Raw genomic sequence first — 15,252 nt, forward strand, 5'->3', positions numbered from 1 at the left:
TCAGACCATGCGGCCACTGTGATCGGCCGCTGGTCGTTTTACCTACCACACGTAAATTGCAAATGCGCGTGACCTGTGTCGAACTTTCAGCCGACAAACGTGAAGAGACCACTTGGAAGACCTATGCGCAGATAGATAATATGAAAATGGATTTAAAGTAAATATAATATTACGGCCGCGCCATAGCTCAAGAGCTTAGTCGCTGGCTTTCCTCCGCGGCGGCCCGGGTTCGATCCCGGGTCTGGTCAAGCGGGATTTGTGGTGGACAAAGTGACGCTGGGGCAGGTTTTATCCGAGTACTTCGGTTTCCCCTGCCAATCTTCATTCCACCAACTGCTCCACAATCACCCTCACCTATCGTCTGGGGCTGATACAGTAGGCCAGAAGTGGCCGCAGTACAAGGGACTTAGTCCCACCCCACTAGCAATAAAAAAAATATAATATTAAAGAGTGGCAGGCTCTTGTGAACACTATAACAATCTTCGCGTTCCACAGAAGGAGGGAATTCTTTGGACTACCTCATGGATTATGAGCATTTTAAGAACTGTGCTTCATGGAATTAATTACAAAGGAGAGTGCATAAGTTCTGTGTCACTAAGATATCAGTGAAATCAGAACCACGAATATAAAATTAAAAATGTTATAGGCTAATGTAATTACTACTAACTACATTGAGCTTAAATATAGAGTTATGGCTAGGTTTCAAACCACACCCTGTAAGCAAGCAGAGGGTGAAACCCTAAGGCTCGACTTATTTTCAGTTTCGGCGTTAGATGAAAATGAGTTATGATTTAGGCTCCAGCCAACTTCATCACCGGAGAAGAAACACCTCAATACCTGCTGGATGGACAGAATTGGATGATTCAGTTACTATAACGTGACACGACGTCCGAATGCCGGAAGAGCCAAGTCAGAATAGACGTCCATCGCTCGGCAACGACTCAGTATGGCAATGAATACGCAAGCAACAACACTGTAGACACGCCTTCCCAACAATATAGAAGATGTTTTTTCCGCGTGGTCCATGCAAAGTGGTTCTAAAGAAGGGTTCACTTGAGAAGTTGAGTCGAGCTTCGAGACGACAGCCTGCTGGGATATGAGCTTGGGAGCAGAGACTCTGAACTGAGCTAGCAGTTGCAGAATAATGGTAAGAAATTAATTAAATTGTGAAAATAAAACTTCATGTGTGATTTGAAGTGACAGTGAGACTGCTGTAAATCCGTTGCCAGGATACGACTAGTGAAGACTGAGAATCCTAGTGCGTATCTAACGGTAAACTGTAAATTGTGTAGAATGGCGATCGCCCTGTATTGCCTGTAGTTCCGAGTAGTGTGAATAAAGTGTCAATAAATCCGATCATGCAACCCAAACCCGTCTTATACGTCACGCACAAAACCCCTACAAAACGAAATCTTCTACGGCGATCAGCCATGTCAATGTAGAGCCTGTGTCCCATGTTTCAGAGACCGAGTCCGTCTCCATCATCATGATATGGTGTGACGAGTGTTGTATTTACGTTGCCAACACAGATACGGCAAACACTTCCTACACAAGGTTACAACCCTTTAAAAGCAGCGCATAACGACTACGTGTTACTTCTTTGGTATACTACCGCACGTAACGTAAAGGTGAAAAAGGTAAAACCTTGTAAAAGGTCATCCAGGCTCATAGGGTGGTGAGATGTCGAGGCTCCCACATTTTCTATAGACAGTCGGCTCACAGATAGCGGTAAGGTTGTCACACTTACGCGCCGGCCGCTCTTTACCCCCGCCAGGAAGATTCCTGGTACTCATTTCTGTCAGAGGCTGAGTCGAGCCCAGTTCAATACTGCGGCTAGAAGCATTAGATAAATTGAAAAAAATCCTCTTCATCGGGAATCTACCCCGCGCTCTTCCGGCTTGTACCACAGTGCCTCAGCCAACTACGCTACAGCGTAGTTCTAACAAGCAAAGCCAACTGTGAGAAAATTAAATTCAACGAAAGTTTGCCTTCGCGTGACAAGACATGGAACTTCTGTAAAAGAACGCCGTGTGCACAAAAATGGATGAACTATCCCTGTAACAGGCCGTGGAGGCCCATAGGGTTGCAAGACGTCAAAGACAATCGGCTCATAAACTGTAGAGAGGTTGTCAGCCTTACGCGCCGGCCGCCCTTTACTCCCGAGGAAGATGCCCGGCACTCATTCCTGTTAGAGGCCGAGTCGACCCCAGGGACATAGTACGGCTGGAAGGATTAGGTCAACTGGAAAATCCAATAACCACATTTCGAATGGAAACCGCGACCTTCCAGCTTGTAGCGTAGTGCCGCAACCAACTACGCTACTGCGTGCACCCTGTAAAGCAGAAAATGTATAACAAAAAGGCATATGGCACCGGCAATCCGAAAACTGATTTCGGAAGCCGTTACAAAACGGCCCCCAACAAATGTGGGACCGTTCATTAATGAAGTCCGAAATTTTCGAGCGTAAGGAAATAAAAACCCGCGAATACTTTAAACCTGAATTTAGCACTACTTCACCTGTCGACGGATTGCTATGATGCGTCCACAAACGTGCCCCACCAGCTATCGGCTCTTACATGGCATCGGTAAATAAGGAACACAGCATTAATTTTCTGGAACACCGTTTCTGACTTGTGTAGTTTTTCTCGGAGTACCTGGATTTCCTCTGCCAATTCTCATTCCACTGACTGCTCCACATTCATTGTCTATCATCAGGGGCTGGTACAATAGGCCAGTTAGTGGTCGACGTACCAAGTGAACTCAACTAGTTTATGAAACGCGTCTGAAGGATCCCATAATGATTTTCTTTCTCTGTTTCTGACAAGGGACCATAGGAGGGCTAGTGTGAACACGGTAATGAACCTTCGGGCTCAATAAAATGCTGGAAGATTCCTGAGTAGCTGCGGCATCTCAAGAAGGGCTCAGCTCCATGTAATTGGTTAGTATTCTAGTTAAAACTGTACCGTTTCATTATTCCGTCGGAGAAAGTGAAGACCTAGTACTACAAAGAGAAAATGAAAGGAAATGACTGAGGGGCAAGAAAACATGCGAACAAAAGCTAAAGCCAAACATTACACAAATCTTTCATACCCACACCATACACGCAGTTCCTTTGATGAATCGCTCTACCAGCGAGATGGGTCAGAGGCGAACAAATGTCTGTTCCCCTTCGCTGTCGTCCTAGACACTGAGAGGATTCGGGTGCTCCCTGTCACTCCTTCGTTTTCGCTGACGTACAGGGGGCACGCGGTAGCGTAGTTGGTTGAGGCACTGTGCTACAAGCCGAACGTCGCGGGTCCAAGTCCCGATGAGGTCATGGGATTTTTTTTCAATTGACCTAATCCTTCCAGCCACACCTATAGCCCTGGGGTCGACTCAGCCTCAAACAGAAAAGAGTACCACGAATATTCTTGGGGGTAAAGGGCGACCGGCGCGTAGGGCTGACAACCTTGCCGCCATATATGGGCCGATTGTCTAGAAAAAGTGGGAACCTCAACATCTCACAACCATATGGGCCTTAACAGCCTGGTACAGGGATAGCTTTACTTTACTTTACTGTATGCCCACCTTTACAGGGCAACGAACAGCACACATCTTGTTTCCGAAAGTGACGGCAAGAATACTGCACTCCGAAATATCATTACCGGACCCAGTAAAAAATGCAGAATTACATTCTCTGATTTTACACAGGCCTGCGTGGAACCATGCATCATGAACAATTCCAAACCGCTGTTGTTTTCTGTTACTTGAAAACTAATATGCTAAGATGTATGATTTCTCTACCAGAACAGTTGTTCCTGCAGACAACTTACTTTAGGCAAAAAAACACACGGAGACAATGAAAATATGAAAAACGAAATGAATTTGATTACTGGATATCGGGGAAACAGTGGCCTCTACCGATATTTGTAACAGTTACGGATTTTGTGACGCTTTGCCTTAATAAACACATTTATCTGAGGACCGTAGTAACTGTTACGTATCTGAACATTTGTCCTACACCTGAAGGGCCCGCTGCTGATCTCCGTATTTCAGGCAAAACAATCTTCAGGCTGTGTAATGACACATACAATGGAGGTGGTGGTAGTAGCAGCAGCAGCAGCAATAATATAATAATAATAATAATAATTTTATTATGAAGGTCGTGGGTTCGATACCCGACGACACTGGATTTTTCAATTAACCTAATCCTTCTAGCCCACTATGGTACTGGGGTCGACTCAGTCTTTAAGAGAAGTGAATACCAGAAATCTTCCTGAGAGTAAAGGACGGACGGCGCATAATGCTGACACCATCACCGCCATCTGTGAGCCGAGTGTCTACATAATGTGGGAGCCTCGACGTCTCACAACCCTATGGGCCTTCACTGCCAGTAACAGGGATAGCTTTACGTTTTTATGTCTTTATACATTTACGTGCTGCCTCAACGACCCAGTGGTCAATCAGTCAGCATGAATATAACATAATGACAGTGGCAACACCGAAGTATTAATATAACTAAACGAATTACGATGAGGCATGAACAGTTTCTCTGAAGGCTGTGAACTTAATGACGAGAAGTGGCACAGAGAGCCGACATTCATCACAGACAGGAAGAGTTAGGTTCTCATCGTCTGAGTTGTAATATTGCGTAACAGACCGGCAGGGAGTTGCCATCGTTTCGTACAACTTGCTGCCTTCTTCTTCATGGTCGAAAATTTCTATCCTCAAAAGAGTGACAAGTAACCAAAAACCAGTCAATACGGTTGCATAACCCGAATAAGTTCTAAAGTTAGCCAGGAGTCGCTATTCTTGGGGCGAAAATTTGTCATTGTCAAAAACATTTTTCTCATTTCCTTATCATCATCATCATCATCAGTAATCTGTCAGACGACAGGTCCACAGTCTCTTCCAAAACAATTGCTCCACTTAATGAGATATAGAGCTTTCTCCTTCAAATGACAGTATCCTCTTCTGTCCCCAAGGTCATCCAGCATCTTCTTACGTCTTCTTGTCACTTCTATGCGCCCCTCTATTTTTCCTTCAATAACTTCTTTTAGAAGGCAGTTTCTGCGTAAAACATGACCAATCCAATTAGCCTTCTGTTTTCTTATTTCGTGTAGGATATTCCTCTGCTCACTGAATGTAATTAACACTTCTTCATTTCTCACATAATCGGTCCAACTGATCTTCTCCATCCTTCTCCAACACCACATTTCGAAACTTTCCAGATGTTTCTCATCTACTGCCCTAAGTGTCCATGTTTCAGCCCCATACAGAGCTATGCTCCAAATGTAGCATTTCACTAGTTTCTTCCTCAAATTTAAGTCCAATTTGCTGGTAAAAAGTTCTTCTTCTTGCTAAATGCAGCTTTTGCCATGGCAATCCTGGATTTAATTTCACAAGTACACCTTCCATCATCTGTTAACAAGCTACCCAAATATTTAAAACATTTCACATTCTCCANATCCAGAGCTTCTTTGGTAAGGCATTCACTGTACAAGTTGAACAGACATTTCCTTATATTGGGTTAAAAATGGTAAAGTTGTCCTTGATCTTAACTAACTAAGCACTACGCCATGACGGCGTATGGGGGAGTGATTGTACAGACCCACACTTTCTTGACCTCGGTACTAGTTGGAGGTAAGAGGTCAACTTCATGCCCCGACAGCTTTACCCCCGGTACCCATTGGATAGGAGGTTGGGTGGGCCTCAGAGCGGGTCTGGACGACAAAGAGAAGTGAAAATTCTTGACCCTACCGGGACTCGAACTCCTACCCCTCGATCTTCCAGCCCGTAGCCAATCGCTATACCGATAGCGCTATCTAGGCTCCCTTCCCTAGATTAGAATAAATTTAATATTATATAAAAAAACTTTCGCAAATTTAACGATTTAAAACTACTAGGAAAAAAAAAAGAAGTTTCTCCACCAATCTCCAAGGCCAGATATTACGACGCCGAACCTGGGAACGTCCGTGATATTAAAAACGTGAGCTCACTGGGAGCCGAATATGGCGTGACTGACTGTTTTTTCCTTCAGGGATACCGTTGTTTATGAAGAGCTCCTAAGGTGTGAATCACCTTTTCAGGACGAAAACCGTAGAATCTAAAGCCTTATTTAGTAGCAGTTCCGAACAGGTGCACTTCATCTACATCAAACGCCATTTTGAACTGAAAACCGATATTGTTATGTGACTAAATCGACAATTATGCAAGGATTCTTTGTTCCGGGATAAAAAACCGTGCAGTCCGTTGAATGTCAATCGATGTTTCGGAGGAACACGTCCCCTCCATATTCATGGTCGACGAATATAACGATCAAGAAAACAGGTGCCAAGTAGACCCAAGAACTTGTTTCGTCTCGAGAATACAAAGAACCAGAAAATGTAAGCTTTCCTACTTCCAATTAAGGGCAAGGGCGTAACGGAAAACATTCCATTGTAACACTAATTGATTTCTGGTACTAAAATGCTATTACAGGGGAAAACAAAAAAGGAATGATAGAAAGGGACCTGAAAATGGTTGCATGATATTTTGATTTACGATTTATATGAAAACGTACGTGGGTACGTACTGTGTCATTTTTATTTTCTTTCTCTTTTAACTACGCCGTTGTGAGCCGCGATAGCGCAGTCGATATAGCGACCAGCTATGGCCTGGACGACCAAGAGGTCGGAATTTGAATCCCGGTTGGGCCAAGAATTTTCTCCACGTCGTCCAGACCGGCTCTGGTGGCCACCTAACCCCTTATCCAATGGGTACTGGAGGATCTTTCCTCGGGGGTAAAGTGTCCGGGACGTGAAGCTGACCTCTCACCTCCAACTAGTGCCGAGCTCAAGAAAATGTGGATCTATACAGCCACTCCCCAATACGCCTTCATGGTGCAGTGCTTAATTAGTTAGGCGCGGGGACAAATTTACCTTTTAACTACACCGTTACACGCAAATCTGAATCAACAGGAATGCAATATAAGCCACTCGGAATTCCATTAAAACATATGATTATACAAATATGCGTAAACTATTACATGATACCGTTTCATTGCAGCAAGAACGTTCCCATAAAGGTGCTGTTTCAGTATAATCAGTCATCTGTTGAAATATAAAATGGCCCACACATCCTATTCTCACCACTCAAATGCCTTCCCACTCAGAAAAATTTACACAGCATACACGTATATTCTATGCTACCTTGTGTAGATTTCACCTCTGCAGCTGCAGAGGTCCGAAATACAAAGACACATTTTTTGTTCGTATTAAAAAGCACGGTATTCCCACGATGTCTTCGCATTCTACTAGGGGAAAAACGAGTTATACCGACCGCCTCTGTGGTCTAGTGGCCAGAGTTCCTGGCTACAAATCCGGAGGTCCCGGGTTCGATTCCCGACGCTACCAGATTTCTGAGAAGTAGTGGGTCTTGAATGGGGACTACTCAGCCTCGTGAGGATAACTGAGGAGCTATTTCAAGGAAATAGCCGTTCAGGTCTAGAAAACCGATATTAACAGCCGTCGTTATCCGTTGCGATGACCACGCGACACCCTCTATCCACTAAAGTTGGCACTAACATCGCCAACAAGAGGCGGTCGCTTGGTCGGTATAGCTCCAAGATGTAACAGTCGTTTTTACTACTACAGTCAGATTATTCTGAGGACGCGGACTGAGTCGCAAGAGACGCATGCTTCTCCCGTAAAGTCGGGCCGAACTATAACGCACATATGTTCGCTTCAGGGCAGCGTTGTCTAGAAAACTTTCTGTACTACAGGCCATGTTCACAGACCTGCATTCTGGTTTGCGCGTAAGGATAAGTACGGGACACTGCGGCTGCAGTGTGGGAAGGAGAAGGGTGACATTCTGTAAATAAAGCCCTGCAACCTTCATATTAGCTTCTGGATTCAACCAACTGCACTGCGCATTCTCCTCAGAACGACCAGGACAAATATACGGACAGTACATGATATCTCATAAATAAAAACAATACTCAATGAGATTCTGTAAGTTACTCACGCACTTGTTTGTTTCCGTACTCTCAGTTATTCACTAGCGGAAGTAGCAGCCTCGTCCGGCTTGCTTTGCGACGCCTTCGTCGCCGTCTCTGCTACTCTTGTCGTTGTCTTGCCACGGCGAAAAGGACTGAGAGTGGCAGTAGGCACCGCAAGAAGGAACTATGTCTTCCTCGGCTTCCTGAAATTAATGTACAGTAATAAAAGAATGTTGGCCACTATAACCTCAAAGAACATAATTAAAGTGGGGAAACTGATTAGTGTGGAAGCAGTAGGAGCGCCAAATACATCCACTCTAAAGGTGAAGTTACCATATTGACACGAATAACAACGAAACGTTAAGCCTTGAGCTCTTACAAATAATACAAAATTTTTTTAACACTCGTATGTGTGAAGTTAAATCTAGGATTGTCATGGCAAAAGCTGCATTTAGCAAGAAGAATCTTTTTACCAGCAAATTGGACTTAAATTTCAGAAAGAAACTAGTGAAATGCTACATTTGGAGCATAGCTCTGTATGGGGCTGAAACCTGGACACTTAGGGCAGTAGATCAGAAACATCTGGAAAGTTTCGAAATGTGGTGTTGGAGAAGAATGGAGAAGATCAGTTGGACCGATTATGTGAGAAATGAAGAAGTGTTAATTAGAGTCAGTGAGCAGAGGAATATCCTACATGAAATAAGAAAACGGAAGGCTAATTGGATTGGTCATGTTTTACGCAGAAACTGCCTTCTAAAAGAAGTTATTGAAGGAAAGATAGAGGGGCGCATATAAGTGACAAGAAGACGTAAGAAGATGCTGGATGACCTTGGGGACAGAAGAGGATATTTTCATTTGAAGGAGAAAGCTCTAGATCGCATCAAGTGGAGGAACTGTTTTGGATGAGACTGTGGACCTGTCGTCTTGACAGATTACAGATGAATGAATCAAAGAGATTCACAGCAACAAGAAGGGTAAAATATTTCTTATATTCAGCCATAAACATGGAGACTTTGCTCGAAGTCTATATAGTTGTTGTGTTTACGGTTTAAAATGCTTGTGACAATATTTCCATTTTCGAGACTTGGAAACAAGTACAAACGTATAACGATCCCACGAAATTATTATGCGTGAAGACATGTGGCATTAAGCCTTGCAACTCTTTGAAAACACGATTAAATATATCTAAAAACAAAATTATGGAACAAAATTACGTATACTGAATCAAAAATGAATATTCCAGCTTCTAAGATATGCAGTGATGGCTAAAGATATTTAAGACCTTTTATAAAGGAAAAGCCCCCAGAAATCATACGCGTAAAATAGTGAGCAACGTCATTTCACTTCGACAGAAAAACAATGCAGCCCTAAAGCCATGTGTTCTGTGCATGTGGCTTCCATGTTAAAACTGATGGTAAAAAGAAGGTAACAGACCGTGCGGGCCCATAAGGTTGTGAGACGTCGAGGCTCCCACACTTTCTAAACAATCGGCTCACAGATGGCGGTAAGGTTGTCAGCCTTAGGACCCGGCCGCCGTTTACCCCTAGGAAAATTCCTGGTACCCATTTCTGTTACAGGCTGAGTCGACCCCACGAACATCCGGCTTGTAGCATAACATGACTGATTACGAAAATAACAAGGTCCAGTGACGAGATTTCTTGAGAATGACGATGAAGCTAACATGAAATATGTAAAGCCACGTAACACTCGACTGCTTCTGCAGGGCGATCACGTACATGAGGCTACTTAATTAGAGGAGTAATTAACAGCATAAAACAAGAGGCTGCAAACCATGTATGTATGCCGACACATATTCATACTTCTGCATGTGCCGCTTCTAGGAGGGTGCACAGCCCGAAGGACTTCTCCTCCTCCAGCTTTTACGTGCTAGGCCTCATGGCATCTTCCAATTCAGAATTAACTTCTGAGAATGAGAACGCCTATCGTCAAAATTGGTGATTACTTAAATGGGTGATTGGCCCACCGCGGGGCGTGCACCTACACGTACACAGGACAACACACACACAAACGCATACATGCATCCACGGATCGAACCCATGGTCTCAGTGTTCTAGCGACCTCTAGACGGCTCTGCCACTGTAACTAATCTAACAAGTTCTTCGTCGGAACATTCCATAAAATAATTGTAAGTTATGCCGGTCACGGTAGCCGAGCGGTCTAAGGCATGTACTGCCTTCGTTCGCTCGGAACCCGGGATCGTGGGTTCAGATACCACACAAGGCATAGATATTTGTTATGTGCATGTGTTTATTCTGTGTTTGTGTTGTCCTGTGTTTAGGCAGGGGCCTTGAGACGAGCTGATCACTTGTTCAAGGAGTCCTACCGTCTGTAAAACGATCATGAAACTGAAAACCAGAGGGTAGGCCCCAAAGGGGCTGTAGCACCAGTGGAAAAAAAGGAAGGTATACACGGTATTTATTTATGATTAATTTCGGTACTACACAGCGCCAAACGCCAGGGTAATTAGTGACTGTCCCAGTGGAAAGTATACGGAGCTAATATTCTGGAATCTTCTTTGAGTGACAGAGGAAAACCACGAAAATCCTCAGCACAATTTGTGTCGAGAAAGACTCGAACCAAGCACCTTCCGAATACAAGTCAGAAGGTTTACTGCCTAAACCAAATTTCTCGCTGATTACGCAGCATTTCGTACTAAAAGATGACTGCCTACGTCATGACGGGATGCCGAAAACTACATTAATGTCCATGAATATAAACTTCTATAGTTCAGTTTCATGCCGCCAGAGAAGTTTAATACATGACGTCAATTACAAGACTATCTGCCTGAGATAAAAGAGAAACTGCCATTCGACCAAAGGCGACTACTGTAACGAAAACGTGATAATTCGAAATTCCCTTTCATAATCGAGCATCAACTCACATACACATTCTAAAACGGCCTAGCGATGGTGTATAACACTCGGGATTACTGAGATTTCGAATTTATACACCGTCCGGCATTGTAATAAAAACATATAAGAACATGTTTCGGAAAAAGTATCTCTTTCCGTCCTCAAGTGAAGGGCTGGAACCCACCTAATGTTTTGGGTTAGTTCTTTCTAACGGACTCAGCAGTCTCCACACCCACACATGAGGATGGAAACAGATCCGGTTTCCGAAACGTCACGTTCTTCGGCGTTCTTTAAATTACGGGACGATGGATAAGCCCAAAAATCCAATAATCCCGAGGATCCCTCAGTTTACGACACTGAAAAATGTTTAAAACGGTGGGCCTACGGGATTACTGTACAGTCAGGAGCACACAAACAGACATCAGCACATTCCATTACGTACACTTTGTACTGAAATTGGGCGATACAGGCCCATCCATGGAAAACACCGTCTTCTATTATTAAGAGTGTGTTTACAGCTGCGTTACCTAGCAATGGATGTCCTTCTATTGTCGCGTGCGCTAGTGTTGCGGAAATGTGTTTACCGACCAGTTGCCTAGCAATGGGTATACACGTCACAATATATTTTCATTGGTTTAATGCGTGGGCGCGGGGCCCACTGACATGGCCATCGTCTTGTGAAATTGAACGGGAAATAAACCAATGCATGTTACAATTACTCCGCCCGTGCCAAGAAAGTGATGTTCCATGTCAATTGCCAAGTGGTCAATAACCAAGAGCGGAACGGAATGTAACTGAGTCAGACAAGAGCAGATGGCGCGGTGCCAGCAACAACTTCCGATTAATGCGAGAGAGACATTTACCCAGTAGCTTCACAGAAACATAAGTGGACAGACCCAAATTGGTTACAATCAATTCATTCTCTGAAGTCCCAAGAACTTCAACATTCGAATATACAAAATTATATTTACCTCTCGCTCTAAGACACTAACACAGATGGAACATGTGCTGAGGAGAAAATTTAGACGGACAGAAGAGAGGATATAACAGGCGGATGGAGGGAATTACACAGTGAAGAACTCAGTAACTCGTGACGAAATATATTCAGGCCCATTTATACGGGAAAGCCCTGCGCAGTACATGACACAGTCTCTCTCAAAATGTGAAGAAAAATAAGGCTATCTCAGGGACGAAGCACGGTACAAGTGACAAACGCGGTGTCATTTGGGACATAACTCTCTCTCTATAAAGAGGTAAAACGAAACAAAATCGACATAATGGTTCTCGAGAGAATATAATTTTGTTTGGAAGATAACGTGGAAAGTCTGAGACCTATATTATTAAACTGCAAGGTTCATATCCCCATGTAAAAGGCAAAGTTACCGCTATGCCTAATTGATCAGTCACTAAGCCGTGAAGACGTATGGGGGAGTAGAACTAAGTCCTCCATTCCTAAACTCGGTACTGGATGGAGGTGAGTGGTCAGCTCCACGTCCCAGCTGCTTTGGCCCGGAGAAAGAGCTCCCGGTACCCGCTGAACAGAAGGATGGGCGGGACCCAGAGCCGGTTCGGACGTTGTGGATCAGAGGGAAATTTCCTGTCCCTGCCGAACCTCGATTTATAGGCCGGTAGCCTAGTCGATATACCCACTGAACTATTCCGGCTCCTTCATAATCCTGTGTGCATGGAGTAAATACTGAAAAGGGACTTGACGGACACTATAATTTTACAGAGACGTACACACAACCAAAATTCGCTGTTACGATTTCGGGAGCATCTGAAACGTACTTTTTCTTAACATCTGGTATATACTACTCACCCTCAGAATTCTCTGTCTGTATTATGTATGAGGCTCTGTAAGACGTCGGACCACCGCATCGCTGGGACACGCGATAGGGTAGTTGGCTGAGGCACTATGCTACAAGCCGGAATATCGCGAGTTCGAGTCCCGATGAGGTCACCGGATTTCTTAGTTGACCCAATCCTTCCAGCCGCAATATGGCTCTGGGGTAGACTCAGCCTCTGACAGAAATGAGTACCAGGAATCTTTACGGGATTAAAGGGCAGCCGGCGCATAAGGCACACAACCTCACCGCCATCAATGAGTCGATTGTTTAGAAAATGTGAGAGCCTCAACGTCTCACAACCCTATGGGACGCCACGGCCTGTTACAGGGATAGCATCGCTAGGTACAAACTGCAAGCTATCTGCTGAACTATGCAGGATCAATGACTGGATTGTAAGCATAATCTTAATGTGAAGGAGTTGTCTGCGTGCTCTGATCACATCGACAGATGTGCTGGCGGGGGCTTAACCTCTCGGTAGGGTCATCTACACTAGACAGATGGAAAGGTAACTCTGTTCCTCGAAGTCGGCGGTTTGGCTCTAAGCGAACAGTCTCGCATCCGGAACCCAAATTGATATGAAACGCACGGATGTGACAATCTGTCGTTACGAGTCCAAGGTTCACAAAGGACCGTACAGATAATGAGTTAAGCACGTAATGGCTGGATTCTACCACATCGACCTAAGTGCATTTGTAGGTTGTGACAGTTCTCGGCGATAAATCGTTACAGAATTCGTTCTAGTTATATTACAGTCGGATTAATTGTATGCAATCTTACGAGTATTCTCCTATAGGGCTTTAATTACTGAATACAATTAATTAACAGTATATTTCTGTTGAGGTTCTGTTACCAAGAGTACTAACAGGGAATGCCGATCACAGTGGCTACGCGGTCTAAAGCATGAACCATCTTCGTTCGCTCGAACCCTGAGATCGTGGGTCCGAATCCCACTCGAGGCATGAATGTCTGATAGACAGTAACAGAGGAGTAAGTTTGATGATGATAATTAGGATCTTAACATAATTTGTAAAATTTTATGTTCTCAAAGCGGCGGTTATGAAGAGTTATACCTTCTGGAATATAACGCAGTATAGTAAGTTGAATGTCAAGAGCTCTGTTTGTCACGTGCTTGCTTCTTGTTTGGCTTATTCTTCGACCCTGAAGATGGAGGCGGGGACGTGTTCCTTCGAGAAGACAGTTGACTCTTAACGGACTACATGGCGTTATATACCAGAAGACAGACGTCTTATTAAGAATTTATTTCGAAACTGGTCTCTAGCGAACGTACTCGTATCTTCTACAACATTTCCAACTCTGTTCTAAAATGTGAAGGTCCCTATCCAAGAACGTAAGTCAAAACGTTGCCGGTCTCCAAGAAAGAAGGGGGGGGGGGAGAAGCGGGAAAGTCAGAGGATAGAAAATATATTCATAACATTCTGCGGGTGCAAGTACATTCTACAAAACCAGAATCAAACAATAAACTGTCCAAGTGAATACAATTTGCATGCAATACATGTAAAGTACAACTTCCAGAACAAGGAACCATTTAAAATAAGACCTGTTGCTTCCAAAATGATGTCCAGATATATCTTCTCTAATGTTTTGTCCTTTACCAAATTTCTTCTTGAATTCTTTAAATACATACTATATAAATTTGAGGCACGTCTCATAAAAAAAGATGGCGCTAACGCACGAACTCGTGAGCTCTTAATTCAAAATCAATATTGCTTTCCCAAATCCCCTCCTTATCCCTCCTCAGAACGACAGCGGAAGGAAACAGCCTCGCAGCTAACAAGACTCGATATTAGAAAGGGGCTGTCTTGTGCACGTCCCAGCAACACACAGTTTCACGGGTGTTACACCTTGCAAGCGTAACATTTGGGGCTTGAAAATATTTTTAATTAAAGCTGTTACATCACCTGTTATCAGGGTAATCCAATTAAGGAGAATTGAGACTGGCCCCATTGGGGATATGAGAAATGCATATAAAATTTTGGTCGGGCAACCTTCCGGGATCAGCCCCTTGGGAGGGAGCTAGGCGTGAATGGAAAGACAATATTAAAACAGATCTCAGAGATTATAGTGTGAAATGTGCACTGGGATCGTCTGCCTCACGAAAGGATCCAATAGCGGACTTCCTCGTGAACACAGTACGAGTAATACATCAGGGTTCAGTATAAAGCGGAGAATTCCTTAAATAGTAAATCATTATTGGTGTCTCAAGGACTCTGCTCGGTGGAGTTTAAATGTCTGCTTTCCAGCCTATCAGAGACCGTTGCCCCAATACAAGTTTTAGTTTCCCATAGAGTGGAAAACGGCGAGAAACTCGAGCTACAGGAACAAACCGTCTCTGCTAAGCTTTAAATATCGATTGAAGTACTCGTACCTCACGGGAACCATGGGTCCATATCGATTGAAGTACTCGTACCTCACGGGAAACATGGATCATATCGATCGAAGTACTCGTACCTCACGGGAAACATGGGTCCATATCGATTGAAGTACTCGTACCTCACGAGACACATTGGTCCATATCGACTGAAGTACTCGTACCTCACGGGAAACACGGGTTCAT

General features: G+C 44.0%; 1 protein-coding gene across 26 annotated transcripts in view; it reads right to left on the minus strand.

The window, feature by feature from the left end:
• Positions 1 to 15,252, minus strand: part of LOC111863713 (RNA binding protein fox-1 homolog 1) — a 597,437-nt gene that overhangs the window by 350,598 nt on the left and 231,587 nt on the right. For 25 of the 26 annotated variants that reach the window (XR_004512941.1, XR_004512940.1, XR_002842655.2 and 22 more), the window contains exon 2: positions 7,988 to 8,160. The gene's annotated coding sequence lies outside the window, so the exon portion shown is untranslated. Of the gene's footprint in view, positions 1 to 7,983; positions 8,161 to 15,252 lie in introns of all 26 variants that reach the window. The other variant, XR_004512939.1, reaches the window with a different exon arrangement.

Source organism: Cryptotermes secundus, unplaced genomic scaffold (assembly GCF_002891405.2).
Source record: "Cryptotermes secundus unplaced genomic scaffold, Csec_1.0 scaffold429, whole genome shotgun sequence".
Taxonomy (NCBI): Eukaryota; Metazoa; Arthropoda; class Insecta; order Blattodea; family Kalotermitidae; genus Cryptotermes; species Cryptotermes secundus.